This window comes from Natrix helvetica (genome assembly GCF_964273705.1).
Source record: "Natrix helvetica genome assembly, chromosome: 5".
NCBI lineage: Eukaryota > Metazoa > Chordata > Lepidosauria > Squamata > Natricidae > Natrix > Natrix helvetica.
In genome coordinates, this window is record NC_138551.1 from 51,351,451 (window position 1) to 51,368,584 (window position 17,134).

General features: G+C 39.1%; 1 protein-coding gene across 2 annotated transcripts in view; it reads right to left on the bottom strand.

The window, feature by feature from the left end:
• Nucleotides 1-16,890, bottom strand: part of LZTS2 (leucine zipper tumor suppressor 2) — a 75,640-nt gene extending 58,750 nt beyond the window's left edge. For both annotated transcript variants that reach the window (XM_081956436.1, XM_081956437.1), the window contains exon 1: nucleotides 16,756-16,890. The gene's annotated coding sequence lies outside the window, so the exon portion shown is untranslated. The remainder of the gene's footprint in view (nucleotides 1-16,755) is intronic.
• Nucleotides 16,891-17,134: the final 244 nt, after the last annotated feature.

Genomic DNA, 17,134 nt, shown 5'->3' on the forward strand with positions numbered 1-17,134 from the left:
GTCAATCCCATTATTTCCTACAAATGAGAAAACGCCAGACAGAGACAAGGATGTTTTATTATATAAGCATGGCAGAAGAATATGTCTTTGAACTCATAACCAGGCAAAATGAACATCCCACCCCAAGGAAATAGATAACTGCCTGTCCTCAGTACATTACAGAAATTGTAAGTAGCTATGCTCATTAGATTTGGATCTAACCTTCTTCTATGAGAAAAATCACATGCTCCGTGTTTATTTCTCACTTCTCCTTATATCTTGACACCCCATTATGAGGTCAAAGTAAAATACACCGGAAAGCTTCCACCTTGGCCATATGGCATTTTAATGAAAGTGTCTTGCATATTACTTATTTCCTTACATAGAGTTCCATGATTTTTATATACTCCAGTCAACTAGTTACAATTTTTAAAAAATAAATATCCCAATTTCTGATACTTGATTGAAATGAATGACAGAGAAACCTTGGTAAGAAGTGTTGGTTTTGACACAACGGCTTTAACTTGGAAGCTAATATACAAAATAAGGAGCACAAATGACTCCCAGGGAATCGGTCCTTTTTCAAGAGGAATGTGGCATGGTAATAACAAAGGAAACTGCTTCATACTTAGTCAAATACAAACTTTAATACCATCAGCATTGACCAGTACCGGCTCTCTAAGCTTTCTAGCAGTGAGTTTTTAGTTCTGCCTGGAGTTGCTCAATAATTAACCTGCTCTGAACACAACTTTCTGTGTTCGGTGATGTCACAAGAATCCACTTCAACGAGATGTTAGTACAACTACCATTCTGTAGCTTTCATCAGATTTCGTATTTCACAAAATTGCACAACAATAAGCTTTGTCATTTTGCAAGCTTTTTTTGTAACCAATTGTCCAGTTACATGGGAACCATATTAAGTAATCATGCATGAATCTTTGTAGGAAGAAGCCAAAAGATCCACTGCTGTTAGTGGCCAATCAGAAGGTAGGGTGCCTGCCATTAGATTAAGGTGACCAACTTTTTTACAATGAAAAGGAGGACAAAACACGTTCTATTGTCCAAAATGCTAAGGTGACCAACTTTTTTACAATGAAAAGGAGGACAAATAAATTGGAAAAAATATATCGTAAATAAAAGAAATATTTTATTCATTGCAACAATAATACACTAAAATATGATATATGCATAATAAAAACATTTGCAACATTTTATATTGTAATTATGCTTACATGCCTGTTAATTATTATTTAAATGAGTACTTTTCCATTGAATTAATATTTTTTGTCAATGTATCATCTTCTAACAATATATTGGAAATATCTGAACAAGAAATATCCTTCATATTGAATTTTACGGCAAGTGCTGCAGCTAGAGTATCAACATTCAATCTCGATTTCTCACTTGTCCAAAAATCATTGGCAATTGAAAAAAAAAACTCTTTCAACTGCTGCATTAGTTCCAGGGCAGCACAACGTAAATTGAACAAGTATAAATAAATGTTCACATGGAATATGTTCATTTTTGAAATGGCTGAAAATATCCACCCATCTTTTATCAATTTCAACATGTTGATTTTCCCATTGTATTAATTTTTCAGAATTTAAATATACATTCAGTCTTCTAATTTCTTCAAAGAGACAATTGTCGTCTATTTTAATGTCTAGCATTTCTTTAGATAAAAATTCAACACAAGATTCAATATCTGTTCAATATACTTGAGATGAAGTAAAAAAAACACCATTAAAAACTGTTTAATAAAATACGTCACATAATGCGCAACAGATTACCCTTCAAATATCAAAAAGGAGGACATGTAGGAGGACACTTTTCGAGGGAGGACAGAACTTACAAAAGAAGGACTGTCCTCCCTAAAGGAGGACGGTTGGTCACCTTAATTAGATTCTCTGGTGATTAAGGAATAACCAAGAAATCCAAATCTAGCCCTCGCTTAGATGGAAATGTTTCTCAACTTTCACAAATCTAGTTTTCTACCACTCAGGAAAAGAATGTCTGTTCTCTCCCCTATATGGGCTGCAGAGATCCAGATGGCTGCTGGATCATCGAAGAGAAGAAGGGAAAAAATGCACCACCTCACTCTTGCTCCACAAGAAGCAGTATAAACAAAGAGTCAAGAAACAGGCCACAAAGCAGATGAAGGAGTACAGTCTTGCCTGGCTCTGTCTGGGGTTTTACACAGACCACATGCATGTTAGGGCTTGCACTAAAACAGCTCAGAGGAAAACAAACTTCATTTAAAGGGGAAAATAGCAACATTTTCCACACTCTTATATGTAGAAGTGCAATATCCAAGGCTCCTTTTATCTGAAGTCCTGAGACAACATAAGCAGATAACCAGGAGCAGGACATCAAAAACAAAAATTCCACAGCAAAGGAAGCCATTTTAAGCATTTCTTTTACAAAGGCAACAGCGTCAAGTAACTACTGAACTGTTCTTGCAACTTATTTGTGACAGTTTTCACTACATAGCTGAACAATTTATTTTCTAAAGGTATTTTCCTCCAAATGACTAGGAGCCCAGGATTCTGTTACTCAGTTCAGTCTCAGGGCTACACATATAGCATGGAAACCAACTTCATACAAGTGGACACTTGCAAGTTTTCAGAATAGTTGTGATGCCTTTAAAAACTTACAACTTTCTGGATATAAACCTAGGCACCATCAATGTTATTCCAATGAATAACATAAGAGAAAATTCAGAAAGACCCCAATTTTATCCTGCTTCTTAATTTTCCAGTAGGGGGAGAGCAATGTGGTATTCACAGCAATGTGCCTTCATATATCTACTTTAGTACTAGGCAATCTTCAAAATAGAAATCTAAGCATGTTACCAAACAGAGCGCCAAATTAACATGTATTTGCCACAATATCGCACAGAGGCATCGCCAAAATCTGGGCCTGCTACGTTGCTTTCGATAAATGAGTGTTTTATGACTGGTCATGCCCACTGTGGCAGCTCTTTTGTGAGCATAACCACTACCTGGTTTCAAAATTCCAAATAGGTAGCTGGCAAAAAGAGTGGTCAGGAAAATAAAATATTTAAATTTGAAATAAGTTGTCTTTCTCTCGCTGCCTCGCTCTTTCGTTTGTCTCCCCCACCCTTTTTTTTTTTGCATTCATAAATATGCATAGTTTGTCCTAAATGCACAAAAGTGGGTATGTCTAATCAGATGTTTGTTAAGCAATTTCTGCACTGGAGATCAGCTACTAGGGAAAAAAATGGAAAAATTATCTTATGGTGGAGGAGAGGTAGCTGATAGGCGGATTACCAATTCTCTTTTGTCACTCCTGCTACATTTAACAGGATTAGATAAGTAAACCTTGCAGCCCCATTGCAATCAGATAAAGGTACAGATCTGTCAAGGTCCCATTGGTTTTAAAAGAGTGTTATCTGCAGACTGACCCCAACTATACTTTTTCATGCTCAGAAGTTAGCAATTTTAAATGAATGTTGCTTTTTGCCTCGCCACACATATTTTAGAAATGAACTCTGATTTGTTACTACCATGTGCCTTCTAGCTCTGACTTGTTTTGTTCACTGTTATCTCTGCCATCAAAAATGTTACCTATTTTGGATAGATGCTACTGATTGAACTCTACTCTGATCTCATTCTTCATATTTTGTCAAGTTAATGCCATTGTTACAGACATCAGATCTATCTAATCTAAATACATCAGGATTGTGAAATCAGCATTGGAAAAGTAGGGTGAGATGGAGTGGCGTCTAGCTATGATTACCAACACATGCAGTTTTTTAAATATAGCACTGTAAATTGCTAACCACAAATTTGGAAGGCTACTCTTTACGACAAGTTCATGGAGGATTCATCACCCTGTAAACTAGTAGCTTCTTCCTTACCTTACCAACAAGTTAAAAAAATAAATTGAAGGACTTAGAAATAAGCAGTTATGTGTTTGCTAAATTTCAGTTCTTAAAAATGTGGCTACTCACCACTCTTAAAATCTTTTAGGGCAGATTAAGAAAGCGTAATATGAAATGCCGAAATGTATCCCAAATGACAGCCAGCAAGCCTAGGCTTCTTGCATCCCTTTGAGCAAAACTGGGATTTTGAAGGAAAAGGCCCTTACAACCAAGACCCTGATAACCCCCTCCTACATAAGGTAACAATTAGTTACAGACAATTTCCCCCAGGCACAGTAACCTAAGACACAAGCTCCAGTGATCTATTGCTGAGAATGGCAGGACACATTGACTAACCACTGAACCACTTTAAAGCAAGGAAATTCCAACAAAAGCAGCAGAAACAGACTGACCTAGATCCATTTAAGGAGGAGTGGAGGAATTGCTCTAGGACCATAAAAAGGAGTTGGCTTACCATACAGATGCTTCTCCCTATGTCTGCACTCAAGTCAGCCATGCTGAAACTCTGGCCAACCACCTGGAAGCAAGCACACCATGTTGTAGGCCTCTCAGGGTAACCGAACAGAGCAGTTCTTTTTTTCTCCTGCTGTTTTCTGAACTAGAATGACACACTCTTTTTAGTTCAGTTATCTTTGTATTGTGCCATCTGTGCATCCCACAAAAACAGCATCTTCCTTAGGAGCTGTGACCACTTCTGATTGCTATTTATTTAGATTTGGGAGGAAACTGCAATTAACCAGATGTAATTATTGCTCTGTTTTCAGGGATTCTACTGAGATACAATTCCCCCCCCTCTGACAAAATATAATTTCATACCAAGTGGGAGACCAATATAGTACTTTCTGCAAACCCATGAAACCATAACAATACTGCACTAAGGCTCCATATTCAAAACAGGAAGACAAAATTAAAAGGCTGCATGTGTAGTTCTGGAATAGAAAAAAATATACCATTGTACTATATTGTACAATGTAGTACAAAAATATACCAATGTTGTTCATATATAAGGCTATCCTGCTATAAGGGCAGTCCCAATTAATGAATGTTTATTCTTTTCTATACAGACTCTTGGAGGCTTGATGACTTTGGGGCATGTTACTCTCTCTCTTAGCCCAACTCAACCTCACAGGATGGTTGTTGTAGGGAAAATAGGAGGAGGAAGGAGTATTAGGTATATTCAGTACCTTGAGTTCTTTGCAAAAAACAAAAAGATGGTATAAAAAATAAAATAAAGTATTTCAGTATGCACATTTGAATCAATTTTCTACTGAGTTGACTACAGATGGAATTACAAAGCATGTGAAACTCAATCTATTTTCATTCACAGGCCTGATACTAATGTGCTCTAAAGTAAACAGGAAGTTTCAATATAAGAAGAGCAAAACCCCGTTTTGCAATTTTTTTCTTCCGTTCAGTCATGCTGATTCTCAGAGACTGCCTGGACAAGTCCTTGCAGTTTTCTTGGCAAAGTGTTTCAGAAGTGGTTTGCCATTGCCTCCTTCCTAGGGCTGGCGGAAAGTGACTGGCTTTGTGTCCAAGGTGGGATCGAACTCACAATCATCCAGTTTCTAGCCCGGTGCCTTAAATTACTACACCAAAGTGGCTCAACGAAATACATCCGATTGGCTCATTTCACATGACATCCCTCCAAATTCTTCCCCTCATTCTTCTGGAAGTTTACTGATTTACATTAGTTTTCTTTTTGAAAAATAGCTGGCAGAGAACACAAATAATTTTAAATATACAGCGTAAGGTTTATACTAAGTGATATTATTGTTCTAATCTATTGCTATCACACACTGTAGAGGCTACCCAGAGTTTTGAGTTTTGTTTTCTTTTGTTTCTCAATCTTACCTGAGGATGCCAAACTTGGAACAGTTTCCATCCAAATTCCTCCCTGTTCTGAGTTATGGCCCTTCGACTTTTTCACTACAGGAAGTCCTCAATTTACAGCCATTCATTTAGCAATCCCTTTGAAGTTATAACAGCATCTAAAAATTTTACTCACAACAGTTCCCATGCTTACAACCGTCACAACATCCCCATATTCACATGATCAAAATTTGGATGCTTGGCAACTAGCATGTGTTTTTTCAGCATCCCTGGATCATGTAATCTCTATTTGCAACCTCTCCAACCAGCAAGTCAATGGAGAAAATCAGATTCTCTTAATGATCACGTGACTCACTTTAACAACTGCGGTGATTTGCTTAACGATGGCAAAAAAAGGTCATAAAATTGGGTGGGACTCACTTAACAACTGCTTGTCTTAGCAATGAAAATTCTGGTCGCCACTGTGGTCATAAATTGAGGACTACCCTTAATTCTTCAAAAGAGTGTGTTTTGGGTGCTTCAGCAAGATCTGTATCTTGAGGAGATAAGGAGGGAGCTTGGATCATGAGGAACATCTTCCTGTGATCCAGGATTTTGTTCCTGATACCAATATTTGAGTGCATTGAGATCCCGACTAATGAACCGTTGCTGTCTAGCAAGATCTCTCCCTGAGCTGGTGGAGGTGATTTCTGACAGATTTCAACCCCCATGGGGATCAGTTTGCCTCAAGTGATCTTGGGTTTGAAATACATTAAGTGGTCATACATAATTTATTTTGGTCTCAGAGCTGATATGAGCTGGAGATAGAAGGGATTTCCATCACCCTATTGGTAGGGTCAGATCACTGCCTGATACAAATACAATTGGCAGCCGTTTATTATTTCTATGGGTTAGGGAAACCAATTTGAATAATCCAGCATAAACACCTAATGGATCTAAATGATTTCCAGAAAGCATTCGGGAAGTTTAATTACTGTCCCCTTTCCTCACATCAAAGATTACAATTTGATAAAATTATAAAAGAATTTTGTAAAGAACTATACTAGGCCAAAACTAGGAGGGGAAGCTGCTGTATATAAACAGGAAGCAAACCCCACACTTACTATCACATTGAGGTTGTTACTTAGTTGGGTAATGAAATGTCTGCAAGCAAACAAGCTCAGAGGACTCCACAATTCAACCCTGAACTACACATATCCTCTTCTATTAAAAATATTAAAGTTGCATTTCAAAACACAACAGGCAAAATGAAAACAAAGGATCACCCTTGTTGAACTAGAGCAGTGCTTCTCAATTATTTTCTGTCATGCCCCCCCTAGGAAGAAGAAAACATTTCGCGCCCCCCGCGCAACTGTAAATAGTATCATTTGTCTATAAAATTGTTATAAGTATACCTCTGCATAACACTGTATCCTTATTAACGTATAAGAGAATAAAAAAAGAAAGAAATGTGGATCAATTTACAACAAAGAATAGCTTTATTAACTGTAGCAGAAAAGATTTAAAGGAGCACAGGATTTAAAGGAACACAATATTAAAAAAAACTTTAACCTGCAAAACAAAAATATATAAAATAATTTGAGCTGAGCCCCCCTTTACGGAGCCTCGCGCCCCCCCCTGGGGGGCCCGCCCCACTATTTGAGAAGCACTGAACTAGAGACATGTAACAGAAGCAGAAGTGGAGTAAATTATAGTGTGTTACTACACAAGGCAGTAACAAACTGCAAAGACAGCCCCAAGGCTGTCAGTATGTAAAAAGCTTCAAAACAGCCTGACATTCATTTCCCTGAAGTTACCATCACAGTGGCCAACTGCCTTGAAACAGAATAGAAGGTTATATGGTTTGATGGGTGTTTTTTCTCAGCCATTCGGTGGCTTTCACACAGAGAAAGCCTTGTTGTAACTACATAATTCACTCCTCTTGGATAGTCAGAACAACTATCCCAGTTTTTTTCCCCTTGCCACAAAGAAAGAAGTGTCATACAAAATTAAGCAGGCAGTATAAAACCTGCGTTTTGGCACCCAGAGGGCAAAATGAAAGAAAAAGGCTGTAGGTTTTTGGTACGATAGCAAGCAAGTACATGTACTGTTCACTCGTTTAAAAATATTACCTGTTTCATGGCATAAGGCAGCATACAGGTACAAACGACAGGCGGCTTTTATTTAGCAAATTGCTAGTCCTAAATGTAACACTACGGTGAAGCATTTTCCATGTTACTAAATGCATTGCTTTTAAGGAGAGTGTTTGTAAGTGTATTTCCAGTGATTACCTAAAAATGAAGCCTCTGTCAAATCTGGAAAGCTGCTGAAGTAAAACTCCCATTATGCCCATTCCAGCCTGGCTATAAGCCCCTCCTCCTTTTTTGTTTTGATGTATCTTTCTGGGGATGACTGCTGTAATATTCCATACATTTGCCGAACAATAGCTTGGAGGAGGCTTTTTTTATATACACACACAATTCTCCACAGACCATCAAACAAAAATCACCCCCAGATCCCTCTCCAAGTCAGCCATCTGCTTTTCAGCAAATGTAAATACTGTATAAGGAATATGAAGGACAAGAGGGGGAAAAATACAGAAGAAAAGGGGGAAGGAAGCCTGTTTTTCAAAATGTGAGTTTTGATTTATATATATATATATATATATATATATATGCATTCTTCAGTCAATCAAATCTATTGTACTTTGGTCTAATTGTAAAGAGTTCCTAATCTACAGGAGGAACAAAACTCTTACCTTTCACCCAAAAGAGAGAGCTGTTTTAAACTAATCAAACCAAGAAGAGAATCATCAAGACAATTCCTTTCAACCTGGAACACAAATCCCATGTTCAGAAATCTAATGAATACAATCTTGTAATCTTTACTCATAGATCTTTTTCTTGTCTTAGGTCTTGAAAGTGAACTATGCACCCTGTTTCTGAATTTTTCCTAAAACAGCAAGAAAAAATAAATAAAACTTAGAAGCTCCAGCAAAACCTCAATGAAAGTCTTTTACCTGTGGATCTTGTGATAAACCTAAACTGTCATATTAGCAGGTTTTTGTAATAAGCTATCAATTCTATATCACTCTACATTCCCTATTCAGTTTGCCAAATGAAAGCTAAGCAGCCTCATAGGATACATAAGCAAAATATAAATCACTCCTTCTCAAAATTCATCAACCTGTCCTTCTTTCTACCAGTGCAATTTAGATATCAAAATAATTTTTTATTTATTAAGTAAGATTTTTTTCTCTACTTTCCATTAATCTTATCATTCTTCCACTCTGTAATTATGTGCACTCTAAATCTGGCTTCTCCACTGTAGAATTCTCTACCCAGAAAGCTAGTTTGGGCACCCAAGTTAAAAGCACAAGCAATTAATTTTAACAGCAGCCTAATGGAATTTGTTTTCTCTTCTGAAACATATCTGAGACTCCTTCCCTCTAGGCAACATTAAGATTCAAATTGTGCCTAGAAAATTGAGTTCTATCACCACTACTACATTTTGCATCTCATACCACATGCTTGGCAAGCAGGCAGGCAGGGAAGATGTACAAAACAGATGAAATTTGACCTTAATGGACAACCACCAAAGATGCTCGTCCATGCAGGAAAATGAGACAGGACACATTCTTCTAGAGTTAAAACTACTTGTAGTTTCAAGGTGAACTCTCTTGCTGTCCTTCACACTGGCATTTCAAGTCCCCCTTCAACAAAACAAAACCCTTCTAGTGAGAATCATAGCCAAAAATTCATCTGCAGTTAATCAGAGTATACCAGGGGAAGATTCCTGTGTCTTCACATTTCTTTCACACTGACAACTAGATTTGTGTGTGTGCAAGTTCCACTAGTTCTTCCTCTGTTTGCATGCAATTCACTTCTGGTTCTCTACACCAGTTTCAAGGCATAACCAGAGGTGGTATTCAGCAGTTTCTGACAAGTTCTGGAGAACCGGTAGTGGAAATTTTGAATAGTACAGAGAACTGGTAAATACCACCTCTGTCTGGACTCTGGCCCCACCCCCATCTATTCTCTGTCTCCCGAGTCCCAGCTGATCGGGAGGGAATGGGGATTTTGCAGTATCCTTCCCCTGGAGTGGGGAGGGAAAGGAGATTTTATAGTATCCTTTCCCTGCCACCCCCACCAAGCCAAGCCAAGCCACGCCTACCAAGCCACACCCACCAAGCCACACCCACAGAACCGATACTAAAACAGTTTTAATCCCACCATTGGTCATAACATAAAGTCCACTGAAATCCATGAACATGAGTCCCACAATTTAGGATAGCCTAGTGTAGAGCTTTTCAACCTCAACACTGTGAAGACATGTGGACTTCAACTCCCAGAATTCCCCAGCCAGCATTCACTGGCCTGGCAGATATATGAGATTATACACAGCACAAAATGCAGAAAAACAACTGGTGTTTTGCCAAGAGAAAGCCCAGAAGTTTATTCTCTCTTCAGCTGAATCACATACAGTTTAGGAGCTCCTACTATTCCCTTACCTCTTTCCCACCCTTAAATTCCTACAGGCTTTGAAGTCTTAAATATTATATTACAGAAATATCCAATCACACTCCAAATACTCAGAGGAAATCACTGAGCAGCTGCTGTCAGTCTAGAATCTGCCACTGGCTTCTAAACAGTTTCAGTTACAAGCTCTGAAGAAAAGCATTATAATCCTCTGAAATGTTGCATATGGTATATTAACAAGACTGTATCCAATAAAAATGCCATCTAGGGCATTTCTTTTTCTCAGGCTTAGTTGCATATAGTACCAGGTCTGGGAAAACAAACAGAAAATTAACCACCCTCACTTCCAAAAATCTAGGCACAAGAAATATCATTTTTAAAATTACTTTTTCAAGTACTTTGAATTTTGCCATTAGTTGTAAGCTGGAAAAGTAAACTTTTTTTTTCAAAAGCAAGAGAACAAATGTAAACCCATTCACTCCTACGCGGAGAAGTTTTTTTTCTCAATTTGTCCATTAATACATTATGTGCTATCAAGCCAATGTAAACTCTTAACAACCATATAAATAAATTTTCTCCAGAATAATCTGTTATTAGCTTTCTATTTCAAGTCTTCCAATGATGCATTCATTGCCGTTATAACTGAGTCCATCCACATTGTTGCCTCCTCTTGTTGTCATCTTCTCTTTCCTTCCATCTTTCCTAGCATTAGAGCCTTTTACAGAGAGATGGATCTTTGCATAATATGATGATTCATGATTTGATCATTTGAGCCTGATTGTTTGTACCTCAAGTGACAACTCTGGGTTGATTTGTTGGCAATCCATGCTATTCTCAGTTTCCTTCAACAAATACCCGTTTCTTTGAAAATAAGGCCTATCCCCAAAATAAGACCTTGCATGTTTTAACACATGTGCCTAATATAAGCCCTAACCCCAAAGTAAGCCCTAGTTAAGAGCCTGCACAGTCACCCACAAGCCCATTCTATCTGGTTGCTTGTGGTGCCGTGACCATGAAGCGAGGCAGGTGGTGGTGGTGGAGCTGTCCTAACCCCCCGGACCAGATTACTTCAAGGCCCTCGCATCCAGGCCACTCACACTCTGACACCTGCCTCACTGGCAGCCATGTGCAACAAGAGCTCACCTGGCCGCTGGCCCATTTCTTCTGCTTGCTCGCAGCCACAACAGAGCAAGAGGCTGAGCAGTGTGCTGGTGTCACATCTGGGAGGTGAGGCAGGTGTCAGGGTGTGGATGGCCTGGCTGTGGGGGCCCTGAGGTAAGCCGGTGCAGGATGTTGGTCCACACACACCCATCTCACCTTGTGGCCACAGCACTGACTCGTTGCTCAGCCTCCTGCTCTGTTGCAGCCATCAGCAAGCAGATGAAGTGGACCAGTGGCCACGCAGAATCCTGCTGGACAGGGATGCTGGAACTGCCGCCACAAGGTGAAGCAGATGTTGGGGTGTGGGTGCCTGGCTGCAGGCACCCTGAGGTAAGCCAGTGCAGGGCACATGGGGCAGCTCTACAATCCCCCTGCCCCGCCATGAGCAAGCAGAAGTGGGCCTCCCGTACATGGAAAAAATAAGACACCCCCCCCCAAATAAGCCCTAGTGCTTATTTTGGGGCCCAAAGAAAATAAGACCCGTCTTATTTTCAAGAAAACACGGGTATCAAAGCTTAATTACTTTTCCTGTAATGCTTTTTCAAACTCCGTGTGTTTATATAAAATATCATAGGGGGGAAAAGCTATTGCCTGCACATTTCTGATCTTTGTAGATAGAAAAGAATCAGATGCTGTGATGTGTCACCAAGATCTTCAACAAACTGCAGCACAGTTTTTAACTGCAGCTTCTTTACTATTGGCAGTCAACCTTAAAAGGCAAAAGCTATCCACAAATTCAATATCTTCATTGTCAGCTCTCAGGCAATTTCTCTACTTGCTATTAATTTGGCCTTCTTTATATTTAAACTTTTTTTTATTATGCTTATTGACATTTATTACCAGAGTTTGCAGATCATTTGCATTTCAGCTAGTGTCATCAACACATCACATGTTATTAATGTTTCTTCTTATAATTTTAATACCACATTCATCTTCTTCCAATTCAGTATATCGGAATATACAGTATATTCAATATATTAGCCAAATAAATAAGGAGATAATATTTAGCCTTGTCTCATTCCTTTGCCAACCTGGAGGCATTCTGCATTCTGTCCTGATCAGCTTCTCTTCCATGATCTTTACATGAGGCTATACGATTCCCATTTTCCACAGGATGACATGGTAGACATGTCCTTTCTATAATCACTCACTAATTCTGTTCAGCATTCAGCAGCTTTTTAAAATCACTTCAAAATAAGGCATCTCTCTCATCTCTCTTTCCATGTAGGCCTTTATTCCACACTGAATTATCCTAAGCATTATTTTGCTAGAATGTGAAATGAAAGATATTGTTTGATAGTTTGTACACTCTGTTTGTAAAGTGTGCAGCAAGCCATTTTCCTTGGTATTGGTATGTGGCCTGACCAAATCTTTGAAAGCACTATGTCATTCTCCAGATTTGCTTGCAGAGCTTGGTTAGGATCCTTACTGGTTCTTTTCCCATATGTTGTTTCCCATATTTTTTTATATTCCATGAATTCCTGTAGCCTTCCAATTTGGTAATGACTGGAATGCCGATCTAACTTCATGTTCTAGCACTAGATAGTCTTGCAAGTAGAGAATGTTGGACATCAACTTCTGAATTGCATAGAATGACAGTATATGCCTTTCATCTTTATCTTCCTTCAAATAACTACTAACTGACATCCTATGGCATCCTTCAACAAACCAATTTGAAGTTGGAATCTCCTGAGTTTAGAAATATTTTGGAGGCTTATTGTTTTTCCATGTATGTCCCTACCTTCAGTATCTTTATAGATATAATTTTAGTACTTATTCTTATCTCTTCTAATTGCTCTCTGAAATTCTTTGTCCCTTCCTGAAATCCCTGTCCTTCTTGGCTTTGATTTTTCTTTTTTTGGCAATTTCTATCAATTGTTCAAATATCCAGTTTCCTTTGTTTCTTAGTTTTTGACAATTTCCTTCTACATATCACCTTAACAATGTGCTTGATTTCAGCTGATCTTCTGGGAGGGAAATAGGATTAGAATTAATACAGTGCAGGAGGCTGAAGCCTTCATTAAAAAGCATTTCCCCCTCCTAGAGGACGAACACAGCGAAGGTAGTGAAAAGGATAGCAAGGTACAAGACAAGAAGGAAGGGGGGGGGCTGTGGCTCCCTCTGGGGACAGGGAGGAAGGAGCAATATCGAAAAGGCTCAGGTCACAAAAATAAAAGTATTTGAAATAATAGTAATTGTTGATATTCTAGAAAGGGACAAAGGAAAAATGATTGAACACATGGTTGACAATATAGAATAAGACTTTGTTTTCTGCTTATCTTTTATATTTTGTTTTTAAGATTGTAAAAACTGTGAGATAAGGATGGATTTCTATCACTAGTGTAGGAGCTGCCAAAAAATTTTATGTATCCCCTTACCTTTTCCCATAAATGTTTAAAAACCAATAAAATTTTCTTTAAAAAAAAACAATGTGTTTGATTTCATTGCATTGTTCCTCTGACTCTGAATCAGTGAAGTTCAGGAGTTCAGAATGATTCCTGATGTTCTTCTTGAAAATGATGATGATTGAAGTTCATGTCAAAATTAGTTGGCTTTCTTCTTTTGCTTCAACTCAGTATGGAATTTGCACACGAACAACTTATTATCTCTTCCACAGTAAGTCCCTGACTATGGCTTTGATATCATAACTGGGATTTTCTCTCTGTGTGCTAAAAATATAGTTAATTTGATTTCTGTATATTTCATCTGGTATTGCACAGTCATTTTGGCTATTGGAAGACTATGTCAGCAATGAAGAAATCTCTGGGTTGGAAAAAAATGATGATGTTCTCCTGCTACCTTTTCTTCCTTTATATTTTCAACTTTCAATATCCAGTCACAAACAGCATACCTTGCTTGCCTATTCTACCCATTTTAGATTGAATTTGACTATAAATCTCCTGAGATCTCCCTACTGCTACATCATTTGTTGGCTCATAAAATTGGGTAGGTGTCACATCACAGAGTTGCCCATGGAGTCTATTTTATATTACTCAGTCATTGATTGAAGTGTATCAAGTACTGTCCTTGCTGTATTCTTCCTGATTATGAATCAATTCCTTCTTTGTTTTTCATGTGCTGAATAATAAATCATAAATCTTCAGGCTGAAAGTGTCCAATTTGGATTATTTCAGTTTGGTGATTCCTAAGATATCAGTGAATGATTCATTTTATCTTTAACTGTGTCGAATTGTCCCACATTCATGGATCTTATTTTCCATCACCTACTGTAATTCTGTCTTTACAACTTTGGATTATTTTCCTGCATGTCAGCATCAGCAACTATACTTCCCAAAAGCTTTAATCTTACTACCGTACATCATAAATATAATTAGTACTCTGAGATATCCCCTGCTCTTCCTCAGTAACCTGTTCAGTGCCATCCAATCTGAGGAGCTATCATCCAGCACTATTATCATCAATCATGTTATATTGACTACCCATTGTTTTTTGTAAACTACAGGAATAGTTTATTATTGCCTTCTCTAGCACAGTATGAAATTATGCCTTTGCCATTGTCGCTAAAGTGATTATCTGCCTCCAGCGTTTTCATATACTGCTGCTGTCTCATATAAATGTCTGGTTGCTCTAGCCAGGCACTTGAGATGTCCTTCACATCTAAAATGACTCTGCTGGGATCGCATACTTTTAGTGTGTACTTCTAATGTTCTTCTTTCATCTAATCCAGGGAGCCCCTTCCCCAGCTGAGGCAGCATAGCGGAATTTAGTGGGCTAAGAAACCATACATACAACCAATAAAACTCTCTTCACTGTTTGAAAGTTTTAATCCCAGGCATATTTATTGGGGATAAAATAAAGCCCAGAAAATTAGAATAAATTACTGATGAATAAACAAGTATAGAACTAGAAATAATCAGTTTGCCTCCATTTTATAGACGAGAAACCTCTCGTTCAAACTACATACTCTGCTCTCAAACAAATTGGAGGGGGGGTGAATCCCACTTATTCTCAACTACATTTTTCACTGTTAACTGTTATCCTTGGCTGAAAGCTAATACCCAGAAAGTAAGGACTGGGTGCCCCAAACAGAGATGTCTTAAACAGTGGGCCTAATACTAATCCAGACAGCATAAGACTAACCAAAAATATTGGCAAAAAAGGGGGGGAGCAGAAATAGATATAATATAGGACAATGGGGCAGAGGGGGAGGGAATCTAGACCTTCATTTGATCAGGAGTATTGCTCTGTGTTTGATTTTAAGGCAGCCAATTTTTCTTAAGTGGCTGTGAGGCAGGGAAGAAAAAATATTTTGAAAGGAAAAGAAAAGGTTGCCGGGGAAGCAAAGAACTCTGTGTACTCAAAAGAAGCTTCACATAAAAACTTGGGCTAGAGAGATCCTCAGATGTGGAAGAGTAATCACTACCACAACACCAAATATTTTCTTCATCTGCCAGGCAATCCTTCTTAAAGCGACAGTAATATCGGATTTAGGCAATTATCAATCAGATCCTTGAGCCCCAAGACTTTTTCCTGTCCCTTCAGATCCCCTCATATAGACCCAAATATATATATCAGTTTTTCCATTTGCCTGCTTTTCTGGCCATTGTCCATCCTCACATCTCATCCTGTCTGGTCTTTCAGTTTTTTTCTGAATCCCTAACAACTCCATCAAGTCCAGTACGCACTGCAAGCTCTTTCTCTCTCCAGAACCACAGACTTCTGCAACACAGCCTTTGCCTACAGTAAATACTGTATCTCATATCCTCTACACCAGCTTTCCCTAACTTGGCCTCTTCCAGATGTGCTTAAACTCCAACTCTTGGGAGTTTTGGCCTAACATATCTGTAGACTGCCCAGGAGATGTTCCGTCTCTAAACGTGAGTCATTTCTCCACTTAAGTTATTTAGGTATTTATTTGCTATGTTACAATTCCGCTTTCATTCCCGGATGTTCAACAAACAGTTCTAAAGTACAAGATAAAGAACAGTAATACCAGCCCAGCTAAACACAAAGGTGAGGCTGAAAAAGTGTATCAGTTTCCCCACTCCCACCTCCACGTATAAATATACATATTTAAGATGCAGGGCACCACACACTCAAGACATATGGCTTCTCGCCCCGCTTCCTACTTCTGTTGGAAACAGCCTTTGGTGCATTCACGCAAGATGTTTGAAGGAATCACAACTTATTCAAGTCAGCACTGTAAGTTCACACGACACGCTAAACTACAGCTAACGACACGTAGTGACGTTCCTTTAACACGCTATGCTAGAAAGTGGTTGGCTAAGGAACTCTAAATGTTCATATCCAGTTTCCCCACAAATACAAAAACAACTCTTGCACTCTCTTTCTCTTCCGCAGATAGCACCGAGGTCCTGCCTTCAACAACCACGCAGCCCTTTTCGTCCTTTCTTTTTTTCGGAACCCATTTTCCTTGCATTTAAGCAGCTGCTCACTCACCCTCGCGAATATGAGCCTCAGGACAGCCGATTCCAGTGTCCGGCTCCCGTCGCCCACCCCATTCGACTGCCGCCCCAACTTCTCTCCATGCTCTGTCTCAGATTCAGGCTCCGCCCGGCTGCCAACCCCTAAAGCCTCCCCAGAAAGGCAGCCAGTCGAGCGAACGGAGAGAGGCAAAGGGCCCGGCTCAGGGGACTCGCGACAGCCGGCGGCGGGCCTCGCATGATCCAAAGTGAGCAGGGGAAGGAGGGGACTCATTTAGTGACGTGAGAAGGCGCTGGAAACCATGAGTAGGGACATGGCACACACACACACACACATACACCGATCTAAAGCACTCTCCTTAAGTACCATTACATCAAATACCAAAGCACCGGAA